General features: G+C 38.9%; 1 protein-coding gene across 3 annotated transcripts in view; it reads right to left on the bottom strand.

The window, feature by feature from the left end:
• Window positions 1-18872, bottom strand: part of TAB2 (TGF-beta activated kinase 1 (MAP3K7) binding protein 2) — an 89389-nt gene extending 70517 nt beyond the window's left edge. For 2 of the 3 annotated variants that reach the window (XM_017505754.2, XM_017505756.2), the window contains exon 1: window positions 18561-18872. The gene's annotated coding sequence lies outside the window, so the exon portion shown is untranslated. The remainder of the gene's footprint in view (window positions 1-18560) is intronic. The other variant, XM_037730371.1, reaches the window with a different exon arrangement.
• Between the last annotated feature and the right edge of the window lie 1374 nt (window positions 18873-20246).

The raw sequence follows: 20246 nt of genomic DNA on the forward strand, positions 1-20246 counted from the left end.
CTATGTTGTTTCTTCTTAATTGTACTTATGTTTAAACTTACCCTCTTCCAAAACTAGTTTCCCTCCTCAACTTTCCATTTTTGTCAGAAGTAGCAGTTTTCTTTTCAGCTTGAAAAGTGAAGTTACCTTAACTCTTCTCTCTTGTCTTTCGTTACCTTTACCCAATTCCTTCAAATCTCATCCATTTTGTAATTAACATTCCTCAAAATACAACTCCTAAAACTCTCCTCACTGGTTATTACAGTCAATACAGTCCACAGTCATTTCCATAGTACTGAGATCTAAGAAGTTAGGACAAGATTTTTCCATGAAGCTTCATAGGGAAACTCATTTGGTGGTGGCAAAAATTTGACTTGAACTGATATAGGTTATTTATAGGCTTGAGTTAGCCCACTGACTGTGAATATTTTCACCTTCACTGCAGAAACTGTAGTGTCTAGTTACAGGATGATCACTCAGACTTTGCTGGGTGAATTGTATGATATACAATATACATATTACCTTTCCAAAATCCAAAAATATTTGAACTCTAAAACACAGCTGGCCTCATGGTTTCAGATAAGGCATTGTGAATCTGTATAATATTATTCTAAGAATCCTAATTTAGGCACCCTATACTTAGCTTTCTTCCTGATACTCTCCCTTACCCGACTCCATGCATCTCAGCTCCCATACCACCAAGTTCCATAATTTTTTCTTTCCAACATCTTCTGCAATTCTACTCTACCTCTACTATTTACCATGCTATCCCTATCTTCTAAAATATAAATGACCGGACTCATTGCTTACCTCACTGCCACAGTCTTCCCACCTGCTGTGTAAGTATAGTACAACAGATTGAGAAATTTTCCTATATAACCACTTCAAGTATTTCACTCAATTGCACAGGAATTTAATAAACAAATAAACAATAAAAGAGGGAGGATAGTGACTGTGGTATTACAAGATGAGTTTCTGTTATCTTTTTAAACAGTTTATCTACAGTTGTGAGCTAAGAAGAGTTTGACCTTTTTTCTAAACTTGTTGAAACTTTGAAATTTTCCATATTAACATATTTATTCTGTAATGGAAACAAAACAAACAAATGAACAAAACTGGCAAGGCTCCTTTCCTGCTTATCACTTCGGCTAAAACCCCTCAGTGTGGTTTTCATTGCCTTCTCCAGTTTGGTTCCACTAGATCAGGGGTCATGAATCCCTTTGGCAGTCTGGAGGAAGCTACAGAGTTCCCTTCAGAAAGGTTTTAAATGTAATACCTAGGATTATAAAGAAAGATAATTTTACTAAATATAGTTAATTGTTTTTGAAAATATGGTTTTAAGTGCATAAAATATTACCAAGAAAACCAATTATACTGAAACACAGTTATCAAGTGTTTTTAAAAACCTTATATGTGATATACACATGCTTCTTTAGTAATAATATAATAAAATCTAGCAAGAGTCTAATAAAAACCATAATTCTGAAGTAGTAATATGCATAAATTATATTTGGAGATACCCACGACTGTAAAGTAATCTAAAAATATCTGTGCTTTTTCTATTAGTAATAAAAGACATAGGTACTGCTAATACAACTGTAGTCTGCCGCTTAAAATCTTATTAAAAGGACATGCTAAATTTCAGTTCAAAGTTAATCAAAATCGAAAGATATCATTTGTTTTCTCATCTAAATACATGCAGCCCTCTAAACTCTATCCCTGGATTCCTTCAGGGACATGTAGATTAAAACTACTCTATTAAATTCACCTGCTTCTATTTCCCAGCAGTCCCCACACCTTAGGAATCTGGGCAGGCCTGTCTGAACATGTTCAACCCATACTTTCCTTTCTTTGCTTACTACGTTACTGCCCTTGCTTAGAATGTTATGTCTTCACCTTGAGGCTTATCTAAATCTTAACTATCTCTTCAAATCCATTTCCAATTTCTCCTTCTACTTGAATCCTTTTTATCCTGCTTCAGCTCACATGGATCTTTTCCTAGAACTACTAATATACCAATAGGTCAATGGTTTATGATTCAACATTTAATTATTCTCTTACACAGTTCCAATTCTGTGTCTCTTCATCTAAGTTACAAGATCCCTGGAGACATGTGCTATGTGCTTAAGCGTAGAACACTGCATATACATTAATGTAGGCACATAAAAAGTACTCAGCAAGTGCCCCCAATAAACCAAGCACTAGAAAATCATCTGCTTGGCAACTTGGAGTATCAGAAAATACATCAAGATAAGGCCAAAAGTTCCACTAAGCAGTTAAAATGGATATAAATTATGCTTAAAGTTCACCTCTATCAGAACCTAGATACTCCTGTTTAATTAAGAACCCAGAAGCTTATTTACTAGGCAGCAATGAATTCCAAGTAATAAATCAAGGAAGGGGCACTAAACTCAGCACAAGACAATGATTCATTCCAAACATATTGGTTAAGCACTACTACATGCCAGGCACTGTTCTAGAGTCTATAATTCAGTTCTCATATAACAACTTAGTGCCAGGCCTTGGACTGGAACCTGAGGATCCTGACTCATTCTGTTCTGAAACAAAGTTGTTTTAATCTTCCAGAAAAGGTTTACTACGCAGGGTGAAAGGGGAGAAAGTGTTACTATTTCAGAAAGCAGCAAAGTATGTGAAACATTATAAAGAAATAGATTTGGAGCTATGAATATCTACTACACATGATATATATATTATAAAATCTCTAAAATAGATTAAGGGGTTAGTTTCAGTCATCTTATATACTTATTAACTAAAGATACTAGATGAATGAGGTGTTACTCTGCTTATTAATATTTTAATCACAAACAGTTCAAAAAGTTTTATTTTTCTTCAGAGAGCCCTAACAAGTTGCTTCATTTATTTGATATAAAAATAAAAAACTAGGCCAGGTGTTGTGGCTCATATTTGTAATACCAGCAGTTTGGGAGGCCAAAGCAGTAGGAACGTCTGAGCCCAGGAGTTCGAGACTAGCCTGTGCAACACGGCAAAACCATGCCTCTACAAAATATTCTTAAAAAAGTATTAGACAGGCATGGTGGCTCGTGCCTGAAGTCCCAGCTACTTGGGAGACTAAGGTGGTAGGTTAAGGCTGAGCCCAAGAAGTTAAGGCTGCAGTGAGCTATGACTGTACCAATGTCCTCCAGCCTAGGTGACAGAGTAATACCTTGTCTCAAAGATATGTATGTAAATACATATATAAACTTTTTACCAATTTCCTAGAGGTAGGGTAGTGAGGTAGTAATGATGGCAGTAGATATTATTCTAAATAATCTAAATCTTTTTCCCTGCGGGAATGGACCTAAAGAGGATGAGAATGTGGGTAGGAAATGGAGAATTGCTCTCCACACGTTTCAAGTTCTACTGCTGTGACTAAAAAAAAAATTACTTTTCCTAAGGCAAGTTACTAGACTAATAGCAACGGAATTCAGTGAATGAGTGAGTGGGGGGAAGGGAGGGGTGGGGCTGGAACAAGTAAACTAATAACCTGACAATACCATGCTAGCAACTTAAAGTCATCTTGTCCAAAACTCAACTCACTGCCTCCTACTCACTAATATATTTCTCTGTTAATTTCACTGATTACTCTCACAAAAATTTCTCTATTCCACCACCTCTATTCCCTATTCCTTGTTTAAGCATCTGTTACCTGGACAATCACCTAACACCATGACCTCTTGACTGCTTATTCTACTCTTAAGCTTTTCTTTCTCTTTTTTTAGGAGACCAGGTCTTACTCTGTTTTCCAGGTTGGAGTGCTGTGGTATAATCATAGTTATGCAGCCTCAAACTCTTGGGCTCAAGCGATTCTCTCAACTCAGCCTACTGTGTAGGTGGACTATATAGGTGCACCTTACCTGCCCAGCTAGCTTTTTATTTTTAGTAGAGATGGGGTCTTGCTATGTTGCCCAGGCTGGTCTCAAACTCTTGGCTTCAGCAATCTTCTTGCCTTCGCCTTTCAAGATGCTGGTATTACAGGCTTCATGCCTGGCTAAGCCTTTTGAAACCGTATTTCGCAGTGGTAACAAACTTTGCTAGCTTCCTAAAATACTGGCTGAATCATGTCACTTTCCTTCCTAAGAAAGGCAAGAGATTTTGTAGAGATATGCTGTATTGAGTTTCAGCAGAAGATGTTGACACTGATGTGGGGAATAACGAAAAAAAGGCAAGAGAGAGGAGACCAGAGGATGAAGAATTTAGAGAAAGTCAGAAAAATTAGGCAGAGAAAATGCAGGGAAGAATGGCATCAAGAAAGGCAAATAAAGAGTTGTAACAAAAATGATTATAAAGTTTAAAGTTTATTATTTTATAATAATTTTACAGCAATAAATTTTCTATTAATAGTTTACTAAGTGCTAGGTACTAGGTCAAATGATTTATAATGCATTCACTCATTTAATGCTCCCAATAATCATGTGAGCAGGTACTTCTATATGAGACTCAGTAAAAAAAAAAAAAAAAAAGGCTCCTGATTGCTTGGTCTAAACTTGCCACTTTACCACATTCCCCAACTCAGTCAATGGCAACTCCATACTTCCAAGTGCTTGGGCCACAAATCTCTATTATCCTTGAATTCTCTTCTATGCCTCAGATCCAATTTGTCAGCAATTCCTTCCCACACAGAGTTTGAAACATATCCAAAATCTGACCTCTTTTAACCCTTTCCTATTAACGTCCTGGTCCCAGCCACCATCATCTCTTATCCAGAGTATGACAATAATTTCTAATACAGTTTCCTTGTTAAATCTTTGCTCTATCTCCAAAGTCTGCTCTACACAGAGCAGTCAGAATGAATCTTTAAAAAGAGAAGTTACCACTAGTTACCAGCTTAAAGAAGAAAAGCCATATGATCACATCAATCAATGTAGAAAAAAAGCATCTGAAGAACTTTAAGACCCACTTGTGATAAAAACGCTTAACAAACTGGGAATAAAAAGGGAACTTTCTCAACTTGATAAACAGCATTTACAAAAAACCTCCAGCTAACATACACTTAATGGTGAAAGACTGAATGCTTTTCCACTAAGATCAGAAACAAGCTTGTCAGCTCCTACCACTATTATGAAATAGCACTGCAAGTAGTAGAACAAGAAAAGGAAATAAAAGGCATACAGATTGGGAAGAAAAAAAATCTAAAAAAACTGTATGCACAGGCACATTAGAAAACCCAAAGAATCTATAAAATAAACCTCCTAAAACTGATAATTTAGTGAAGACTCAGAATATAAGGTCCACCCACAGAAATCAACCAACCATACTGCCACATATTAGAAATGAACAATTGGAAATCAGAAGTAAAAACACAGTATCACTTATAATTGTTCCAAAAAATATACATCTGGGTATAAATCTAACATAACATGCATGGGATTTTTATGCAAGAAAATAAAAAATGCTGATAAAAAAATAAAATAATTAAATAAGAGACATACCATATTCATGGATTGAAGATTCAACAAAATAAAAACATCAATTTCCTAAAACTGACATTTTTATAGATTCTAAGTCATACATGGAAAGGAACTAGAATAGCTAAAGCAATCTTGAAAAAGGAGAGTAAAGTTGGAGAAATTTCAATATCTAATTATATAGCTACAGTAATCAAACAGTGTGGTACTGGTGGAGGGACAGACACAAAGATCAATGGAATAGAACAGAGAATCCAGAAATAGATCCTCACAATTATGGCTATCTGATTTTGGACAAAGATACAAAAGTCATTCAATAAAGGAAGAACAGTCTTTATTCTTTGAGACCTAAGGTTAGCTAGTGTTCTCAAACTTGACAAGAAGGGCACAACCCATAAAATAAAAAATACATAAAATAAACTTCATCAAAGCTAATTTTCTTTTTTTTTGCTCTGCAAAAGACTCTGTTAAGAGGCTATATAGACATGCCATGTACCAGGAGAAAGTATTTGTAACTCACATATTCAACAAAGGACTTGGATCTAGAATGTATAAAGAACTCTCTAAACTCAACAAGAAGAAAACAAAACAAAAAAAAGAATATGAGCAAAAGACTTGAACACGCATCACCACAGAGGATATGTAGACAGCAAAGCAGCACATAAACATATGCTCAATATCATTAGCCATTAGAGACATGCAAATTAATGGTCACTACATACTATTAGACTGGCTGAAATAAGAAATACTGACAATACCAATGCTGGGGAAGATGCAGAGAAACTATAGATTTCTCACATATTGCTGCTGGGAATGTAAAATGGTACAGCCACTCTGAAAGTCTGGCAGTTTCTTATTTAAACATATATTTATCACACAACCCAACAACTGTGCTCTTGGGAATTTACCCTACAGAGATGAAAACATATTTTCACATAAAATCTTGTACCTGTTCACAGCAGCCTTATTTTTACAACCCAAAGCTGGAAATTCAAAAGTCAAATTGTGGTACATCCATACAAAGCTGGAAATTCAAAAGTCAAATTGTGGAACATCCATAATGCTAAAGAGTTTAAATAATGGTAAAGAGTTTACATTCAGGGGTAACACAAAGGAGTCTCTTTATGATGACGAAACAGTTTTATAGTCTAATTGTGAAGGTCACATGAATTTATACATATAAATAATGTTATAGAACCATATACATATAAATGCCAATAAATAAATCATGTTCTAAGAAGTGAGGGGGGAAACACAAATTAGATTTTATGTTAAAATCCTTTGATGAGTTCCTACCCCATCCTGACTAAAATCTAAAGTCCTTGCCACAATCTAAATACCCTACATGAACAGCATATACACAGTTGGATTTCATCTATCCTATTTCCACCTCCCCCAGCTCCCCAACTCAGCTCCAATTATATCAGCCTTCCTGCTCTTAGAAGATGGCAAGCACATCCCACCTAAAGCCCACTGCCTTTGCTACTGCTTCTACTTTCATTCATGTACCTGCTCAAATGTTATCTAATAAGAGAAGCCTTCTCTGTCTCCCCCATATAAAGTGAAGTATTCCTCTTTCTCCTTCCATAGAACCTTATAAAGAACAAACAGAACTTAAACATCTTCCTCACCTGTTGCAACCCTGGTCTGTTCTGTATTGGTGAACATTACCATCACAACTATGTACCCAGGAACTCAAGCCAGGGCATGTGCAATCTTCACAGCTCTACTTCACACTCAATATTCCTTTCTCTACCTACTCTTTCTTTTCATTTCCTTTCATTACCTACTCTTCTTAATTACTCCATTATCAGAGCCTTAATTTGGGTCCTAACCAACTCTCGAATAGATACTTATATGCCTACCTCTTCCTCCCAAGCCTGACTCTTTTCTAAAGTATTTTCTACACTACGGTCAGAGAATCTTTCTAGAATGTTAATTTAAGAACTTGTCTTCCATCATTTGAAAGATGAAGTCAAATCTCCTTTGTGGAGTATACAGGCATCTTGATGCTCTTTTTTTCTTATTTTCCACCTTACTTCCAGCTAACCCACCACTGGTACCTAATGCACAGTAGAACTACTCACAGTTACTATACACATGCGGACTTTCCTATCTCCATCCTTTATGCATGGTGTTTCTCTCTGTCTAAAAAGACCTCTCTATCTGCAACCTGTAACTTTATTCCTTGCTTATTTGATACACACTCAAGATTGTCACTTTTCCTAGGAAGTTTTCCCTGTCATATCCTTTCAACCCTTGCTGAATAGGAGATACTGCCTAATCCTCATCCATAGGAGATAACTACTTCCTATGGATTCCTATTTTGTTTAACCCTGTCACAGCATCTATCACAGTATATCACGTGTTTGTATCTGTATCTCTTAAGGACAAGAATTGTATCTTACACATCTGTCCACCCCTTTGATCTAGCAAAGTACTAGCACACAGCAGGAACTCAAAACTATTGGATAAGTAAGGTAGTTTGAATGATAAATAATGCAGAGGCCAGGTGAAGTGGTTTACGCCTGTAATCCCAGCACTTTGGGAGACCGAGGCGGGTGGATCACGAAGTCAGGAGATAGAGACCATCCTTGCTAACACGGTGAAACCCTGTCTCTACTGAGAACACAAAAAATTAGCCAGGCATGGTGACATGCACCTGTAGTCCCAACTACTCAGGAGGCTGAAGCAGGAGAATCACTTGAACCCGGGAGGCAGAGGTTGCAGTGGGCTGAGACTGCGCCACTGCACTCCAGCCTGGGCAACAGAGTGGGACTCTGTCTTACACACAAAAAAGGGCAGAGATGAGACACAACGGAAGAATGAGTAAGGCAAGATTTCTTGGGTTAGCCAGCTATTCTGCACAGGCATGTCACAGAGGGCATATGAAACACACTCTATGGAGTTTTAATTTTTTTTTTAATCACGTGATAGTCTATAAAAGTTGATGTACTGATAGCTTGGTTTGGTTAAGATCACCACTTCAAACTTCCCATGAACCAGTTACCTTCAACAAGAGTATTTCTTGTTCCATTTAAATTACAGCAATGGCTCTGCCATCCTTTAAATGTATGCCACTGTTCATGAGGGGATCTCATGAAGAGAATGAGTATGCCTCATGCAGGTCAAACAATTACCTTAGCTAGACAAATCTCAAAGGGCATTCAATATGTGTCAATGCACATTTATATGCCAAAAAGCAGAATCGCCATATGCGGAAGTGGAAATTTTCTTCTGAAATCCCCATTTCCATGTGCTTATTTTTCCATGTTCTGTAAAATCATCATAAGGGGGGCAAACAGTACTTTGGTCAAGTACAATTCAGGTACATGCTAATCACAGAGTAAACAGTAACAGTTACTCTCAACGCAAATCATAAAATGTCTGTATTTCTAGCACCTTTTGACATGGATCCCTTGGATGTTTCCTTGAGCACATTTTCTCACAATTCTAGGAACAACTGTGACACCTACGTACATCTGCAACATACAGCTGCTTAACTTCTGAAGAGCAGATGCTCATGTTTATCAGGTCACTAATTGCCTTTTAAAAATTAACCAAGTTGCCAGGCTCAGTGGCATGTCATACTCCTACCTACCTGGGAAGCTGAGGCAAGAGAATGGCTTGGGCCTAAGAATCAAGACCAGCCTGGGCAACATAACAAAACCTCCATTTCTAAATAAATAAGAAAACAATAAATAAATAAAATTAAACAAGCAACTATGCCACAATTTGTGCTCAATGAATTAAATGGAACGTTTAATCTGTCCTAAATTTTTTAAAAAACCATCATCTTCTTGCCTATATTATATAAAGATGACTTAACACTAACAGAAACCTACACTCAGGAAAGGCTAGTTTAAAAGAAAAGCATAAAAGACAAAATAGTCCATAGAATGTCAAGAATATGGAAGCAAATATCTATATAATAGGCTTTATGCCATAGATCTGAATATTAATGTTGAAAGGGCAGTTTTTCCCACTTAAATTTTTATGCAATTATTAACTTTGCTGAAAATAAAAATAAACTCTTGCAAACTACAAAAAGGCAAAATTAATTTGCTGATCGAATTATTACTGATACTAAGAGACCCATCATAAAGATTTGAAAATGTTAGGTTTTCTAAATAATGGTATTTGATCAAAACAAAAATCAAACTTCTGTGCATAATACTTCACACTACATGTTGACTTTTGCAACAGCAAAAGCTAAAAACAGCTCTAAAAAAACAAGGCTAAAAAGACCAATATGTACCTTAAAATTCTTTCTGCCATAATAACATGTCATTTATCCTATGATTAATGGTTGGATCTCCTCACTATTTGTGCTTCTGGTTTTATTTTACAGATTGCACAAAAACTGCACATGTTTAAGACTAAAGAGTATTTATTACCTCTAGGCTAAGAGATTTCATATCTATACCTTACAGAATGTTCTAAGCCTATGAACTTAATAAAATGCAATGAGTTTTTTAAACTGTTTTTTTTTTTTTTTTTTTTTTTTGAGATGGGGACTTGCTTTGTCATCCAGGATAAAAATTTTTCTTAATCTACTGAATAAACCAGTGTAACTGTTGTAGAATATTTTGCTGTAATAATCAGTATTGAATGCTATTTGTATAACTAATATTTTAAAACATAACACCATTTGTTTATTCTTTCTGGTACTATAGTAATACAGATAACTTATTACCAAAATATAAATCCACTGCTCTAAGTGCTGTTAAAACAGGCCGGGTGTGGTAGCTCACATTTGTAATCCCAATACTTTGGTGGCAGGCCAAGGGAAGAAGATTGCTTGAGCCTAGGAGCTCAAGACCAGCCTAAGCAAAATATGAAGACCACTTCTCTACAAAAAAATAAAAAGTAAGCTGAGCGTTGTGGTGCACATCTGTAAACCCAGCTACTTGGAAGGGTGAGGTGGGAGGATTGCTTGAGACTGGGAGGTCGAGGCTTCAGTGAGCTGTGGTTGTGCTACTGCACTCCAGCCTGGGCAACAGTGAGAGACACTGCCTTAAAAAATGAAATATAAAAGTACAAAGATCATTTTACAAAGATAAAGTGGCACAAGTTTTGTAGTATTATATTGAACTTCATATTTGACGTGTTTTCAAAATCTTATCCATGCCAATTTTCTAATGCTTTTCCTACAAAAGAACTAAATTATAGATCTGTGAACTAATTTCAAATTGAAAATGCAGCACAGGCAAGCAAAATACAAAGAATTATCTGCATGTTTATTTTGTAGTTAAAAAAATAATGGTGATGTTTTGTTTATTTCATCCTTGGTCTAAAGAGTTACAGTTAATTAAATAGTACAGAAATTCTTTTTCATTCTCTTTGTTGAAGAAAAATGAAGTGGATAGATATCCTGAAGAAAAAAATCTAACAAAGCAAAATTCCACATGTAAAATTACTTCCCATTATTTAAGCTACATATCCTAAAGTAACTAGAACAAGAATTTACCTTGTTCTATGTAAGGCAGGTATTACTATGTGCATTTTTCTAAAGAAAACTCCTTGGCTCAAAGAATACGAGTGATGTCTAAGACCACATAGCTATAGTCAGCAAGAGAATTCAGATTTGAACTTGGGCTCATCTGATTTTAAAGCCCAGAATGTTTCTTATTACACTTCACTGACTCCCAACATGGTAAAATTAAAGCGGTGGAGGCCAAGCAGCTGACAAACTAACAAGAGATCAACTCAAAATCAAAAGTAATATTTTCCTAGTCTGGGCAACAAAGTGAGATCCTGTTTCTACAAACAGTTTTTTAAAATCAACTAGGCACAGTGGCACGCGTTTGTAGTTCCAGCTACTTGGGAGGCTGAGGTGGGAGGAAGGCTTGTGCCCAGGAGTTTGAGATTGCAGTGAGCTATGATTGTGTCGCTGCACTCCAAAAAAAAAAAAAAAAAAAAAAAAGAAGCAGTATTTTCCAGTTTAAAACCAGGTAAATTCTCTTCTACCCCCATGGCCTCAGTTCACATCAGAATTATTGCTTTGGTTGATTTCTCCGACTAATCAAAATTTGCCTGGCCTGAGGACAATGTTTTGCAAGATCAAGTTGCTGTGTCGAGCTTTCATCTGCATTAGCAAGTATTTTCTCTCATTGATGAGGAATGGAAAGTCACTTCCCTGAACTGCCACTGGCTCTATAGTGATGAATCAAGCAGTATCTTCGGACTGCTTCACTGGCAAACTGTCAGGAAGCAAACTTGTGATGTGTTCAATTTTACTAACATTAAAAAGGTAAGCATTAAGATATTAAAGGTCAAAAATGATTTTCCTTAATATCAATATAAGAGTAAAACTTTAAGCTAAAATTCAAAATAATATTAATAATATTTAATGATTCAGATGATGGCTAATAAACTGGGGAACAAAAATTTACAGATCAAAAATTACTCTTTCACACACACTTTAATGGTTTTAGACAATTCTATTAATAACAATAGGCATTCACATATTTCTACCAAAATCTCTGCTTAAATCCCCAGTCCGACATTCTTGCTGCTTCTCTCTCTCTCTCTCTCTCTCTCTCTCTCTCTGCAGGACTTTTCCAACCTCTACTTTATTATCTGGCTTCTGTGACTTGTACTAGGAGCACTGGTACTAGGCCGGTTTTTGTTTTTCTTCTTAAGTGAAATAAGAATTCCATTTTCTTTTAACAAAACAATTAAAATACTAGAAATTCTTATACTGCTCTTGTCTGTTGTACTTGTTTGTAGGTAAATCAGACTTCCTTTCTGAAGCCACTCAAACTGATACCTTGTAGGAATTATTTCTTTCCTGTAGTAGACTGTTAATGTTCAAAACAAGCAAACAAAGAAATTACAAGAGTATAAAATATTCAGTTGTATGTATTTCTATCTCATTTCCAAAATAGACTGTGGCATACCAAATACTAGAATGAAATACTTTTCATCCTATTTGTTCATATTTGAATAGACAGCACATTATACATGCTTTGTGAGGAACTTTTTAAAAATCCAAGAAATATTTTGGGTAAATTACTAAAAGCCTCAGAACTTGTCAGAAGTCTTTAAGTTTGAAGAAAGCTAAAATTATTATTCTTTAGGTAGAGGATAACTTCCAACAAAACAGGAAAAAGTTGACTTGTACTAAGATTTAAGCATCTGAAGAATGGTTACTATGAAGATGGGAGGTGAGATGGTGGTGGGATGTTTTCACTTTTTAATGAAAACATCAATATTTCCTGTATCACAGAAATGTAAGTAAATGACCAAACTATTTAATCCAAAAGCCAGGATAAATCTACACTTTCATTGAAATAATATTCAAAAGATAAGATAAACCTGTTCTTTAACAGTTGAGCAAATAACTATTCATGAATTTTCTTCCACTCTTTAAAAAACTGCTATATTACTTTTTCACTTTGATGCCAACATCATAGAAATAGTTAATTAATGAAGACTAATCTAGCTACAAATAATTGATTTCTTCCTTTCAATTTCTAGAATATTTTTTGAATTTTTGGCTAGATTCAAAAAAAAGCATTTAAAAGACTTCGCATAATAATATCTTAATCAGTGCTTAAAATTAAAAGTAGAGATTGCAGTGCAGCCACCTTTCAGACTCAGGAGTTTACTACAAAAAGAGCTGTAATTTACAGAAAAATTATCACTAAGAACCATACAACATTTAACACACAGTAATTCTTGAGCTCTTAACTATAGGCCAACCACTGAAAATATTGTGAAGTAAAGACTGAAAGGAAGACATGCTCTGACCTTGAGATGCTGTTTCGTGATCTTCCAATCTAAAAATAAGTATTGCAACTTGCATGGTTATTCCATTTTTCCCTCAAAAATCTCATTGACAATTTGAGTTACCTTATCTTTGGAAGAACTTTCCTTAATACTTCATATAATAGAATCTTTGAATTAACAAGTAAAATAAGGACAAAAGCAAACATTTACTCTATACTTACTATGTGCTAGGCACTGTACTGTTTTACAGGTATTTACATGAATTGGAATTTTGTACAACATTTGTTGTTTACTTGTTAAAATGCTGAGATCTAGCTCATCAACTTATTCAACAAGCTATGACACAATGTTCCTTCACCAGAAAAAGATATGTATCCATTTACACAGAACAAGCTCAGAGAAACTAACAAATTGTAACCATCTCAAATCTAGTCCCCAAACTATTGAGTGGTAAAACCAGGATTCAAAATTCCAATTTTCTACCCAGCCATAAAACAGCTTTCTGAAGTACTAACAATAGAAAATAGCTGTCGAAACTCTGTAACTCAAGCACAAATACAATCGTGTTCTGAAATTTGAAGTTATTCTTAAAGGAAAAATTTTATGTATGGGATAGGTTTTGCTTTTTGAAATCAAGGATAATACCCATTACAGAGATTTTTTAAAAATCAGTAAGCAATGTTCACTCCAAAATTCCCTTTTCTGTTTTTTCCTGCACAGTACTTTTTTCTCCCAGGCATATTACATTGCACTCGTTTATTAAGTCTTTCACCACTAAATGTAAACTATATGAAAACAGCTATTTTTGTCTGTTCTTCAATACTGCACCTCCAGCATCTGGAAGAGTCTCTAGCACATAATAAGTGCTCAATAAATTTTTTTGAAATAAAGAAAAACTTGGCACACAGTAGGCACTCAATAAATATTAGTTCCTTTCTCTTTATTATGTAGGCTGTCACTCCCTGGGTACCATAATCTGAACTGGAATACATGATTAGAAATGAAATAAAATTAAAAATGAGTAAGGCAAATGAAAAAGTCATATTCTCAGCAAAGCCTCATTTATGAGGCATAAAGGTAAGGGGTGTATGTAAATTAAATTTTGAACAAATGCACTTTTAAGTGTCAAAATTTTCATAGACATCTTTTATTAATACAAACATACAAAATTGGCTGGGCGTGGTGGCTCATACCTGTAATCCAGCACTTTGGGAGGCCAAGGTGGGAGGATCACCAGGTCAGGAGTTCAAGACCAGCCTGGCCAACATGGTGAAACCCCCGTCTCTTCTAAAAATACAAAAATTAGCTAGGCATGGTAGTGAGCACCTGTAATCCCAGTTACTTGAGAGGCTGAGGCAGAACTGCGAGACCAGCCTGGCCAACATGGTGAAACCCCGTCTCTACTAAAAATACAAAAATTAGCGGGGCATGGTGGTGAGTGCCTATAATCCCAGCTACTCAAGAGGCTGAGGCAGGGGAATTGCTTGAACTAGGACACGGGAGGCGGAGGTTGCAGTGAGCCGAGACTGCGCCACTGCACTCCAGTCTGGGATACAGAACGAGACTCTGTCTCAAAAAAAAAAAAAAAAAAAAAAAAAAAAAAAAAAAAGAAACAAAAACAAAACAAAACAAAAAACCATACACAATTTACTTTGTGATAATTCTGACTTGGATATCCTGAAACATCACTTTTCAGCTGACACTTCTCACTGTGCTCACTCCTTTTCTAAGGAACAGGAAAGCAAGCAAGCATATTCTATAAAATGAGTCAATAAAAATCCAAGTGAAAATCTAAGTGAAACACATAACCTCAATATAGTAGCTGTATTATCATTATTCTGGCATCTTTTTCTTATCCTAGGAGGCTGACTGAATGTAGGTAAACTACAACTAACTAGCACACAGGCTGTTTTGAGAGATGGGATACCTAGAAAAAGATAGCACTCTCCTGCCAATCTCTAACTCTTTAGTTTTATCAAGATCAGTCAAGTTTAGTGATTAACTAAAGAAAACATAAAAAGTTTAACTCCTAGGAGTACTTACTCAGGGTTTTTAGCTTCCTAAGTAAGCCGCATCCTTGATTTTTTAGGACCAGAATCACAAGAAACAAAATGTTTAATAAGTATTTTGGAAATATCAGCTGGCGGCAAATACATACGAACATGCATACATTTAAATTTGATATAATTTCAATGTCTCCAAATCCTTCTCATTTTAATACAGAGGGTTTTAAATAAGATGACAAATATAGAGTGTCAGGATCTATGAAACGGTTCAGAGACTATCTCCTTCATACAACTCAGCATGATCATCTTCCTGTGCTTGGCAGCCACCGCTACCCACATCTCCACATTCCCAGCTGCCTAAAACTGCTCATCTAATTCTCTACTAGCATCTTATCTTCTGTCTCTCCTCCTCCTTATTACTGTTTTGCTCAATCTTCACATGTGCCTCTATTATTACCTCATAATCCTTCTATTCTAGAGAGACCCAATCTTAGATCAAATAAAGATGACATAAGTGAAACAAAGGAAAAGTGCTACTAGTGTTCTCTGGGTCATGGGAACCTGGCCAGAGATACAATGGAATTAAATTTTGATTTTTGAATTACAGTTTAATTTATGAACTTTACATATCGTAAAGATTATCAGGAACTTTTCCCCAAAACATTTTTAATGCGGCAAAAATTCTCTTCTAAAGTATGATAATAAAAAATAAACTTTTAGTCTTGATCTGTTTATGTAAGCCAAAAAAATGCTGTTTTAGAAAACAGACATTCCTTAAAGAATTTTTTTGCATGTAACTCATAAAGTAAAACAGCTTACATTATACATATTTTTCAAAATGCAGTAGGTTCACAGATATATATATGTGCATTTCATTCTAAACAATATTTTGTGAAAAGAAATTTTCCTTACTGGGGAAATTACGGAAGTAGAATAAACTTTTATTTCTACCAAGACACAAATATCATAAGACATTTACCCAAGTGTAAGATATTAATAATACGAATGAGGCAACTCTCAATACTAACCTAAGTGGGGGTCTGCCTACATAACTGCAGAGTTTAAAAACCTCCTCATTTCATTAGGTGTAATAGCACTTTGGGAGGCTGATGCAGGTGGATTACCTGTGGTCAGGAGTTTGAGACCAGCCTGGCCAACATGGTGAAACCTCATCTCTACTAAAAATACAAAAATTAGCCAGGTGTGGTGGTGAGCGCCTGCAATTCCAGCTACTAGAGAGGCTAGGGCAGAAGAATTGCTGGAACCCGGTAGGCGGAGGTTGCAGTGAGCCAAGACAGCATCACTGCACTCCAGCCTGAGCAACGGTGCGAGACCGTCTCAAAATAATAATAATAAATAAATAAATAACTGTATCTCAGTCTTAGTAATACCCTTAGCTGAAGGCAAGCACTTTTTTTCCACTAAATAAAGGACCAAGTGTAGGTGCAATTTTAATCAAATAGGATTAGGTTAAAATTTATTTTTCAGAAAGTAGGTATTTGATGAGGTTCTGATCATCTTACTTCTTAATGAGTCACTAAAGCACAGGTTCTACTATGAGACAGTTCACTAAAGACAGTTCATTAGTAGCATTTCATCGGTGTCTTTAAGAAAATACTTTTATACTCAGGAAAAGTTATTCCATGCACACAAGAGAAAGAGAAAAAAAAATGGAGTACATTCAGGGACTTATTTATCTATAATTGACATATTCAACTTTCAGTTTGATTCTTGAAAGACTTAAAACTTAAGCACCCTCTATTAGAAACTGATTATAAACTTATGGGGGAAAAACCCAAACAGAAGTTCTGAATCACTGGAATTTTTATTCTATTTCCTGTTAACACACTGACAGTACCATCCTTCAACATATTCGTTCCATACACGTTTTTTAAAAGCTGTAGAATCCTTAAACTAACTGTACCCTAATTTAGCCTAGAGCTCATTTGTCTAACAATTCTTCCCATTGTTTCTAATTAAAATGTTCAGCCAAAGCATACAATAAAAGAAAAGCAAGTCTTCCTTTATTAGAAACTGCCATGGTTTCAAATTTTAAAGTTGCAAATCGTCAAAGTTTTAAAATCGTGATTTCATTGTTACAAAGAATTTAAAGATATTTATGAAAAGGTGTCAATACTCTGCTACTGTATGAAGAGTGTGGTAAGTATAAGTGGAAAAAAAACTGAAAGCAAATACCCTATTCTATGCCCACCAAAATTCCCGGCCAAATCTGTAATTGCATAATGATCATTATAATCTTTACGCTAAAGTGGAAACAAAATTCCTTTTCTAAAATGTGCATCAATCTGACCCCAAAATTTGACACTTTACAAACTTACCTAAAACAGACAAAATGGATGAAAATTATATTGCCGTACAGTTGCTCTGAATACGATCTTAGTATTCAAGAACTTTCCAATGAATAAGGGCACTCAACAGCCTGCACTGGGGGCCTGAATTTCATTAACTACGGAGAAACCCCTGTAAAGCTGCAAATTCCCTCCACTCTCCTGGAAACTCCTCTTATCAGAAACATTTGAAGAATTTCTCCACAACAATTAAGCTGACTTGAAGAATGGAACCATAACATCTCAAATATACTATATATGGAATGAGACATGGCCAAACACATAAATATAAACTCACACGGTCTCTGACACTTCGGTGTACAACTCTGCCTGAACATCCCACAGCATCAGCAACAGAAAGATCCACCTGTCACCTGTTCAGCAACGCCAAGAGACCCTTGCAGCCTCCCTGCCCCAACCAAAGTAGTAGGGTTTGAGGTTGACGGGACAGAAAACTAGAAACATTCAGTGAGTTCTAAGGGGCCACATATTCATAGCAGGGCTTGCCCCCCACTTCAAAGGCGTCTGCAGAAAACCAAGATCGGCAAGGAAACGATGTTCTCCCCCCGCTCCGCCTGACCCCCACATAACTGACCTGTGTCTCTCCCCAAAACCCCCCGCCCCAAGTCATCTTTAACCAGACCTCGGCTCCCCAAAAGGAGATTTTCCTCCCCCGCCCCCACCTCACACATGCCTGGGGGCGGGTCGGGGGCGCCGGTGCAGGGAGGGGCCCTCCCCAGCCCCTGGCGCCCTCCCCCACTCGGGGCTCTCCCCCGCGCTCGTCTCCAACGAAGCTCCCCCTCCCCCCTGCACGGACGCCCCGCTGCCCAGGCCCGGCCCGATGCTCCCCACCCCCACCGGAATGGGGGAGTTGGGGGGCCTCCCTCTCCGCCTCGCCACAGGGGGAAGGTAAGAGGCGGAGGGAAAAAGAGTGCGAGTTAGAAGCGGACGCCCCGCACGGGCCTCGCAAGGCTGCAGAGCCCCTTCCAGACGGAGTGGGGTGCGGGGCGATGAGGGGAGAGCCGGGCTGGGGATCCTGCCGAGGCCCCGCAGCGCTGTCCGCTTACCCTTCGCCGCCGCCGCTTCCCCCTCCTCCTCCTCGGCCGCCGCCGCCGCCGCCTCTCCCACTAGGGCAGCCGTCTCCACCGTCGCCGCCGCCGCCTCCGCCACCGCGGCCACCGCCAGCGCCGCCGCCGCCTCCGGTTCCACCCGGCAGGGGGGACACCTCAGCCCTCCCTCCGTCCCCGCTCAGCCCCCTCCGCTCACCCGCCGCCGCCAACTCCCTCCGGCCACTGCCGCCGCCACAGCTCGTGGCTGAGGGGGAGGGGAGGGGGTCGGGCTGGGTCGCCCAACCGGCGACTGCAGCAGATCAAAAACGAAGGCTGGGCGGCGTCGCCGCTTCCCGATCCTCGGCTCCGGCTCGCTTGGCCTCCCCACCTCCCTCTGCCCCCACCCCCCTCGCGCTCGCCTGCCCTCCCCCCACCCCCCCAGCTCTCGCTCGCTCTCGCCGCGGCTCCGCCAGCCCAGTCCAAATCAAAATACTGTCACACAATATGGCGGCGCGGCGGCCAGCAAACACCGCGAGATCTGCAGCCGCGGCTGAGGCGGCGGCTGTGACGAGGCCTCCCACGGCAGAGCCGCTGGGGAGCGGCCGGCGGCGGCGGCGGCAGCGGCCGGGGGATGCTCTTCCTCCGCCCCGCACCCCTCCCCCGACATTCGCAGTCCGGACGCCCGTCTTGCGAGGGCTGGAGGGAGGACGCGGGCCGCCGCCTGGCGGTGCAAGGGTTCCGCCGGTGCCCGCAGCCCGGGAAGGGCTGGGATCCCTTTTCTCGACAGGGCCCCCATCCTTGGGGGTGGGGTGCGGGTCCCACCTCCCGCCACGGGGGCCGCTAGCAGTTTGGGTTGAGGGAAGAAAGGAACTGAGCTCGAGTCCCAGCCGCACTTCGCGGAGGGGCTGGCTGGGTCCGGAAGCGGGTGGCGGGACCTGCCGGGCGGCCGGTGGCGCCGCGTTCGTGGGGTCCGAGGACCTGGCGGGACCCCGGGGCACTGCGGCGGCCGAGGGGAGCAGGTGGACCCGCGGCGGAGGCAGGCGCCGGGGCGCTGCGGGCCGGGACACGCCCCCTTGGAGCCCTACCGCACCGAGGCCGCGGGCTAACGGGGGGAACCCGTGCGGGAGACGTCTTGGGAGCCGCACAACTGGCAGCTTGTAGACTTGAAAAAAAGTGTCGACTTCTGACTTTTCTTGAGCAGTTCGGGGGGAAAATAAATCTAAATGCTGCGAGGGTTTCTTTGCTTCGCTTTTATTTTAATTGCACTTTCCTAGAAGTCCTAGAAACAGAGCCAAAGACACTTTAGCTTTGAGGGGAGAAGGGACTTAAAGTTTCTGTCTCCTTAGAGATTTGTTTAGTTTTCCCCTAGGGGGAGAAAAAAACGTATTTAACACTCAGACATTTCTCACAATGTAAAATATTTATTTAAAAATTCTAGCGCTTTCATGGTGCCCAAAACACTAGGGCATTTTTCTGCCTCTGTCCAAAATGTCCATATCCCTGCCAGCTTCTTCCTTGAAACAATCCTTACTCCCGAGAAAAATCCTAAAGGACCATTTTTATTCGTTTATTTCCAGTGTAAGCGGTGTAGCTACAGTGAGATTTTTTTTAAAAGCATCTTTAAAGTAGTAGAGCGTTCCCCCACAGTTAAAGTTCTTTCTGCCCATTTCCTTTTTTCTCACTCATCCTTTAAAAATACCTGAA

This window comes from Cebus imitator, unplaced genomic scaffold (genome assembly GCF_001604975.1).
Source record: "Cebus imitator isolate Cc_AM_T3 unplaced genomic scaffold, Cebus_imitator-1.0 Scaffold341, whole genome shotgun sequence".
Classification (NCBI taxonomy): domain Eukaryota; kingdom Metazoa; phylum Chordata; class Mammalia; order Primates; family Cebidae; genus Cebus; species Cebus imitator.